The sequence below is a fragment of the Borostomias antarcticus genome (genome assembly GCF_949987555.1).
Source record: "Borostomias antarcticus genome assembly, chromosome: 29".
Lineage (NCBI taxonomy): Eukaryota > Metazoa > Chordata > Actinopteri > Stomiiformes > Stomiidae > Borostomias > Borostomias antarcticus.
In genome coordinates this window covers 3,696,641-3,705,429 of record NC_140262.1, presented here as the reverse complement: position 1 = coordinate 3,705,429, position 8,789 = coordinate 3,696,641, and positions in this window count along the sequence as shown.

Here is an 8,789-nt window from a genome sequence, read left to right as displayed (position 1 = left end):
CAGCTACTGTAATCATGGCCTGTACTGTAATATTCACCGTGAAGCTGTTACCCTGCGATCTCCGTGATTGCAGCCTGCCCTTGACTGTGCGAGCGTGTTGGGGACACTAAGTGACATTCGGCGTTGCCTGAGGGCACGCTTTAGTGTGCTCCTCGACTTTCCATTCAGGTCTAATGACTTCCAAATGAGAAGGGGAAGGGGGAGAGAGTTCGCACCGACCTCATCACCGCCGTCACAGCCCATTGAGTCACACATTTAAGGCTATTAAGACATAGGCAGTAGAACATACTCTCAACATGCACACAATGGCATCCTGTGCACCATCCGCTCCTATCCCATTAAAGTAATGGAGTATAAACTGCAGGTCTGCAGCTGAAAGCTTAATGGGGGGGAGCTTTCACGTGGAAATGGCGTCTGATTTGTTTATAAATGGGGGTCCCGGTGTCAAGTGAAGCAGGAGATAGACCTGTTTATTTTATTTACTTATGAAGACGGCTGTATTTCACTAGTGTTGAGTCACAATTTGACCAGACATATTCATATGATTTAGAGCTGCACTTGGAACGATTTCATGGTTATACATAACAATAAGGTACACAAACAAGAGTGGTTACTGAGTAACTACTACAGTATTTACTGATTAACCAATAATTAGTTAATGAGTAGTTACTGTACTTATGGGGACTTCTATAGTAGTTACTGAGGAAGCAATGATTAGTTAGTCTGACTCAACGGATGTAGGTCATTCGTTGTCACACTGCCCAATCAGTGGCGAGACTGGTGACGCAAATTAATCTGATTCGGGCCAAGAGATTCATCTCAGAGTTAATCAGTAACTACTCATTACCTAATCATGGGTTCCTCAGTAACTACTATAGTAGTCCCAGTCTGTTCTCTACTAACCTATCAGTATCTAGCATACCGTCATGGATTCATAGTTAATCAGTAACTATTCATTAACTACTCATTGGTTTCTCAGTAACTACTATAGTAGTCCCAGTCTGTTCTCTACTAACCTATCAGTATCTAGCATACCGTCATGGATTCATAGTTAATCAGTAACTATTCATTAACTACTCATTGGTTTCTCAGTAACTACTATAGTAGTCCCCAGTCTGTTCTCTAGTTCCTCAGTAACTACTTTAGTACATTAGTCCCCATCAGTCACTAAGCATTAACTAATCTCAGAGTTAATCAGTAACTATTCATTAACTAATCATGGGTTCCTCAGTAACTACTATAGTAGGCCCAGTCTGTTCTCTACTAACCTATTAGTACCTAGTATACCGTCATGGATTCATAGTTAATCAGTAACTACTCATTAACTACTCATTGGTTTCTCAGTAACTACTATAGTAGTCCCCAGTCTCTTCTCTAGTTCCTCAGTAACTACTATATTAGTCCCCATCAGTCACTAAGCATTAACTAATCTGAGTTAATCAGTAACTACTCATTAACTAATCATTGGTTCATCAGTAGTTACTTAGTACATAGTAACTACTCATTTTTTGTGTACCTTATTGTTAAGTGTCACCGATTTCATTGCAAGGATGAAATCTGGACGCTGTCCATTCCTCCGTGTTCTCTGCCTTTGGCCGAGCTCGGGGTCTCCAGTGGGGGGTCACCTTTCACTGGCCGCCCTGTCTGATTCATGGTGATTCCTGACCTGGCCTCTCGCTCCTGTGCATTAGTGAAGCCTGGCAACGCTCCTCTGTGCTGTTTAAAAGGATTAGAGGCGAGGAGGAGCGCTCTGTACGTGTCACCGGTGGACACGCAGGTCAAATACCATCCATTCTTAGAATGCTTAATGCTCAGCTACGTGACACAAGATGAATGGGGGTCATCGGTTGTACGTTATAACAAGGTGTAATGGTGAAAAGGTTTAACCTACAGTATCTCTATTCTACACTCGTAACCCAGTCGGTATGTCATTTTATAACCTCCGGCTCTGTAACGCTGAACAACTATCCTCCCTAACACGACGACAAAGTGCAGATCACGTCTGCTCATTTTCTAGTGTGCAGCGTCCCGGTCAAAACGTGAGAGAATGGAAAATGTGTGGTGTCATTAGCGATAGGCTGTTTTTTTGTGAGCAATCAGCCATTTGGAGCAGACTTTAAATATTATTATCAATTTGATTTGGATTGAGGTCCATGATTGTGTGATGGTTTGAACGAACCCACTCTGAGTTTGAGGGCTGTGTTGTTCCCGTGAAAGCGCTGATGGTCGGTTCGTTCGATACAGTCCATTTTCACAGAAGCTTGGCAGTTAGTGAGCAGCCATTATGCTGCTGTGGTTTCTCTATTGAACCCTCCATTGAAATACACCGGCATGGTTAACCGACAATACGAACACGGCAAACAAAAGAACGTGCCCCTTCTCTGGTATTAGAAAACATGTGACGTCTATGTCCTCATCCACACAACTTGTTCTCTGTTCTGAACCTTTCAACGGTGAAAACTTTGATGGAAGAATCCAAAGGGACTACAAAACAAAGGCTCTGGTGGTTTGTAAGAGACCGGTCAGCCACCGGACTGAGGAACAAAGACGGCTCTGTGGTGGACGTCTCGTTCGAGGGACGATCGAGGCCCACAAATACCAGATCATCTCCGCTTGGGTTCCTCTTCTCAACCCCGGCTAGGAACCCGGGATCTGTGACCTCAATCCCAGTTCTGACTGGACGTAGTCACATGACTTAGAGCTACTGTACCTGAACAGTCACCTGACTTCCTCGTTCGGCCACTCGAGGAGTGAGCGAGAGATTACAGGTCAAGGCATTGTAATTGACGTTTAGAGGAGCACTGAAGAGTTTGTCTCCATTGGTTTCCTGGTGAGTAACCCAGAACTGTGTGTGTCCACACCGACAGTCTGACCCTACAACCTTATAGCCTCATAGCCTGAGTGCTCCAGTGTCTTACTTCAGGTAGTCTATTTGTGCCCAGGTAAAAAGATTTTCCTATAAGCGATAGCCTAGTTTGCCTCTGTCAAAATGGACATAGTTTTAAAAGGTCTGAAAAGCCAGTGTCACATTTATTTATTTTTTAAAATGAAAGCAACAAGAAGAGAGCCATACCTCTCTTTCTTGCGTGTGTGGGATCTCACGTTAAAATGGAGCCCCAGGAGATGTTTGTATCCATCTCAACAGAACCATAACAGCTTTTCCGTGTCAGTGGACAGAGATTTCCAATACTGTAATAATGGCCTGCAGACATAACAGCCTTTAGCTGTGAGTCTGTGTGTCCATCTTCCCGGCTTAGGTCATAAGAGAGAGAGACTGGGGGGGTGTTAAAGGAACGCTTCTTAAATATTTTTCACTGTTTTTGCACTCCCAGCAAATGCAATAACAACCTAAGGGCAAATGCAAAAACAACCTAAATCTCAGAGCACCCCCTTTACAGAGAGAAATACTGTCGATACCGAATTCTGAGTTTTTGGACTCTACCAAAGTTTCAGTCTATCCAGGAAGAGGGGTCAGAGGGTTCCCTCAAACCTGCCGAGGGCCAGCGCTGCTCCATGAGCTCCCTCAGCTCACATGCGCTCCCTCTGACACGTGCGCTCACATCATAGCCAGGCCCCTGCTGCCGCGAGCCCACCGGCGTGGGGGAGGGGGGGTGACGGCAAGCATGTTCAGAAAAGTTCCACAGCTCTGATTGGAGGGACAGTCTCCTAGGGAGAGGGGAGAGGAGCCACACATGTCCTCAGTCATGGCCAGCGGAGAGTCCGGTGGGGGGATCTGACATGTGATGTGGTGGTGATCCTGCCTTTCCGGGCAGACAGAGTGCGTACAGTAACAGTACTGTAGGCTGAGATGAGCAGTGCGATGCAGAGCTCCGTTACTGGTCTCCGGGGTGTGACTCTCTTCCTTCCAGTATCTGAATGATACATCACAAGATGGATGTACTGCACTTTCAATAATGTCGATTTTGATAGCTACGATGGGCGGAGGCCCACCATCCTGTCTTTTGTCCACTGTCTGTAGTTAACGCAATTAATAAATTGATGGAACAAATACAATTTGCAATTGTAAACAAGTCATATTGAAATAAATGTGATCTTACCAGTGTAGATGTACTGTGGGAATGCACCGACTGAATTAATCTGAAAATCCTTGCGTTGCCTTTCAGGAATCATTCACTGAAATCATGAAAAGGTACAGTATTCTTCCATAGTCAGTACATTTCTACCACCCAAGCCAATATCAAAACAACAACAAATCAGAACCAATAGCATCAACCCATCACATCCATTCCAAAGCTTTCACCCCAAGCATCAGAACCAACACTGGTCCGCAGATGTCACTAAAAGCAGAGATTAACAGCATCATGTCAAATTTGGGCAATAAATTGCACCCCATCGACAGGCAGCCGCCAGATGGGTTTCTGGGTAATCTCGGTGTGTGTGTGTGTGTGTGTGTGTGTCTGTTACTGTAGGTAGCGGGGTGAACGGTTCCAGCAGGATTAATTCCTGTCAAAACTGAAAAACATTCTGTGAACCTTTCCAAATCATGAATCTGTGTCATTCCTCTCAGACAACGATGCAGCCAGACTGATGACCCGGGCCGCTGATCTGAACGGAGAGCTCATGGTGTTGGGTCTGAAGCTTTGTGTTCCTCGTAGAAGTGTGAAGAAACCTGTTTTGGCAAACTGGTGTATTGGATTCAAATTTGCATAAAATCATCATAAACCAATGTTTGGCCCCCCAGAAACGCTACAGTATGGGGATGGGTTGGCCTGTCTGAGCAATGAATGACCTCCAGCTAAGTCTGCATAGAAACACATGTATTTATGAATATGTAAATGACTCCCCTTAGTGACATTACTTATTCATATGAACATGATTACCGTCTATAGCCATTAGCTAGCTATATATATATATAAATAAAGACTATTAAATGTTTTTTTTCATCGAGGAGCCATGGTATTGGTTGGTACATTCAAGTAGATTCAATGCAAACACAAGAGCTCCACCTCTCCATTAAAGCGTCTCTTTCAGAGGCCCAGAAACACGGTCTTGGTTGCAGTAAATCCTCGGGCGCTTCCTCCTGCCTTCAGCCTAAAGAGTCTGAGGTTTGACTGGGCCACTGCGGCGGCGTGCCTGTGTGACCCACACGCTCTTCTCTCTTCCCAGCCCCCCCCATCCCCGTCCCCTCGCCATTGTAGTCTTAACTCTCGTGGAGGGGTGAGTGACAGTTTTATGACCCTTTTGGAAAAGAGGGACTAATCCAGCCGTATTAGCATCAGCGGCTAGGTGATAAACATCTACGTCCCGCCTTTCACCCTGGAATGACCTTCACCCTCGCGCCGGCCTCGCCTGGAATGGCGCAGGATAGGCTGCAGTGTCAGCAGTGTTACTGTGGGTCGGTCTCTGTGAAATCAGAGATGTTTCCTCCCAGATTTAGACCAATACTAGCAGAGGCTGTGTGGAGGATACGGTCTCGGTATTGATCTGCGGCGCACTCACAGCTTTGCCCCCTGGGTAACCTCCGCTTAGATGGACATCCAACCACAAAAGCAATTTAACCCCTACTGCTGACCTCTCAGGTCACTGATTGGTGAGCTGCTTCACCGTTGCCGCGGGGATAGATAATTATGTCTGGGGCCTGTTGGGGTGTCTTGAGTAGCCATTCCAAAGAGTTGCTCCCTTGTTGCTACCTTAGCAGTCTTTGTAATAAAGAACAACACCGCCAGCAATGGACTGTCGTCCTCTAGTAGGCATACAGCACCTCCAGGGAACTGCCCGTGGGGATCAGCTGTGTTTCGATCGCAGGTTCGAGGAGATTTTAATCTTGGAAGTGAAAAAAAAACGTCGTAAAAAAGTAGTAGCTGCACATCCTGTGACGGCGGTTCGTTGCACCAAATCGGTCGTGCCTACCCAAGATGCATTTCCACTGAACCAAGACTGGTCACACAGCGTATCCTTACGATTTGTTTGTCTGGAAACAATGGTCTCAGAGAGGGAGATAACTATATGACAGAGGAGAGGGAGAAGAGGGTTACCAGGGCCGGGGGCTGGGGGCTCTCTGGTGATAAGCCAGTCCACCGTGCGTGTGACATGATTCTAGGGACGCACCTGCTTAATCCCCCATAATCCCTTTGGCTCTCCTCTCTTGTGTTTTTCCTGTCAGCCATCCAGAGAAGATGGCAGAGAGTACATGGGGGGGGCATGTTGACTGCTGCGGACTCCTTTCCCATCAGGCACCTCACCGCTGTACTCATTAGTTTACTGGTTTATTGTGTTTAATTTAGAATTATATTGTTATTTGCGATGACATCTTATCGTATAACATTGTTTTTATTGTTGCTGCTTGTTTTGTAATATCGGCTACATTGTAAATGAGGGCCTGCGCCTCAATTGTATTCCCGAGAAATGAAATAAAGGTTATGATGATGATGATGATTAGGCCAAGAATGATCACACACTTTCCCGAAGAAGGGTAAACCTACTGTTCATTTTTACCTGGGGCTCCAAAGTTGAATTAATTTCCTTGCATAACATTGTTTGCTTTCTGGTGATTGACAGCTCCTTAGTAGAATAAACTGTTACTCTTGCAGTTTCCCCTCATGATGTTAATTCATTCAGGCTAACAGCTGCGGTGTCAAGATGAGCCTGCAAAGTTCCCCTTGAAAGTTTCAGCGAGGCAGGTTGCTGTGCATAATGGGGACGATGGATCACAGAGGTCACGGTCCTCACGTGTGAGCAGAGCGTGGAGAGGCCGTTGGGAGTGGAAGAGCATTCTTCTGCTCTAACAGTTAGGACTGCGCTGTTGTGGTGTGTCCTTGTCAACAGTGCGTGACTCATTGCCTGTCATGTCGTCGGAGAGCAACAGTGTCCTTAAAGGGTTAAACCACAATGCACATAAACAATGTACTGTATGAGAATTTAGATTTTGACTGTGTAATAATTGCATAACATCATATTTGGAGCACAGCCAACGGGGAGTAGTTCGGAATCTAGGACAGATAAAAAGGGACTAAAAATAAACTTTGGTCAGTTTAGTAGAGAACAAAGATATTTAAATGAGAAGTAGAAGCAACATTGACTTGTAAACAGTCGTGCTGTAATGGGTTGTTTGATTTCTCTCTTTTGAAATCAGCAGGTGGTGTAGATACAGAAGCAACACTTGTAAATGCCTTCAGAGACACCGACCACGCAGAGCCGCAGCCAAAATGTTCCAACTGCCAAATGGAAATGGATTTGTCTGTGGTTGAGTGCACTCGAGCAACATGGTGGAATCGAACGACGACGACTAAATTAAACGAAGCGCTGCTTTTCTCCACTTGGAATAAACCCAAACATATTGGGCGGTTAGGGAATAAGTGCAGCCTGTATATTTTAAAGCAGATATGCCCCTGAAAGTTGTTGACTCCAGAACAAAGACTGGGAGAGTTTGTGCGTTTGTTTATTTGGGGCTTTTGAGTCTCCTCTTAATTGACCACCTCACCAGAGAACATGTCTAATTCCATATAAGATAACATTCAATTAGTGGGCCCACTTAATTATGACAAATACCATTGTACTCTGGTCTGTCAAAGCAATATCTGTTGTCATGGCCACACCCCCTAGCAAATGGATGGGGTATCTGTCATGGGAGTATTTGAATATGAACATTTACCTTGGTGTTGATCACTGAAAATACAGTGCTTCTGAAAATTTCACTTCAAAATATTTCACTGGAATGGTTTTGTGTGACTGGGAAAGATGGCTAGTGCTAAAACTGGATTAACATCTTCCCTGCATCTTAGTGACTTAAGGGTCCCAGACGAGCTGCTAACATAGTCACCAGAGCACACATCAATCTATCTTAATTATTCCCCGTTATTATTCTACTCCTGCTCACAAGGATGCCACTAATTGATCTAATTATAGGGTAGCAGCTGGCAGACTAGGAGGTGGAACTCACAGTAAAGGGATTGTGGATGGGGCTGATTTCCATACTGCCCCGTTTGCTGACTCAGCAATGAACAGAAGGGATAAAAACTCATTATATGCTTACTCTATAATGCTAATGCTTAGCTACCTAATGCACGGCCTGGAGACAATGTGGCTCCGTTCAACATGATATTTCTATACTTGAACCAGGCTAAAAACAATGCTTTGTGGCCAAATATATTAGACTATAACAGCATGTACCTCCGTGTACAAATCCTATGTATACATTATATACTGTATGATAATGTATGTGTGTTTGTATGGTGAACATTGCTCGTTCAGTGTTGGCCGTAAGACATTCCCTTTGCTCAGGCAGTGAGACTTTTCTAAGGAGAAGATATATCTTATTCTCTCTATTTTTAGGACCTCATGACGCTGAGGGAAACACTAGCCAACACAGCCTTTTTACTCAAGGGCAGATTTCCGTTTTTGAATAACTTATCCACCGCAAAGCACACTACACACAGCTAAGTCAAACTGATTTCAGACCTAACACTAAACACAGCGAAGTCAAACTGATTTCAGACCTAACACTAAACACAGCTAAGTCAAACTGATTTCAGACCTAACACTAAACACAGCTAAGTCAAACTGATTTCAGACCTAACACTAAACACAGCTAAGTCAAACTGATTTCAGACCTAACACTAAACACAGCTGGCAAACTGATTTCAGACCTAAAAGGGAGCTTCACCATATCCCACAACATCCATTTGAATTTAGAGCCTATTCTAATCAAGGTACATGCGCTAAAACAAAAGAAAAAATACATTTTCATTCATCTTAATAATCAGGCCGTGCTTTAACCCTGTCCAATAATATTGACGAATACTGAGACGATTAATATTCAATACAGTGCT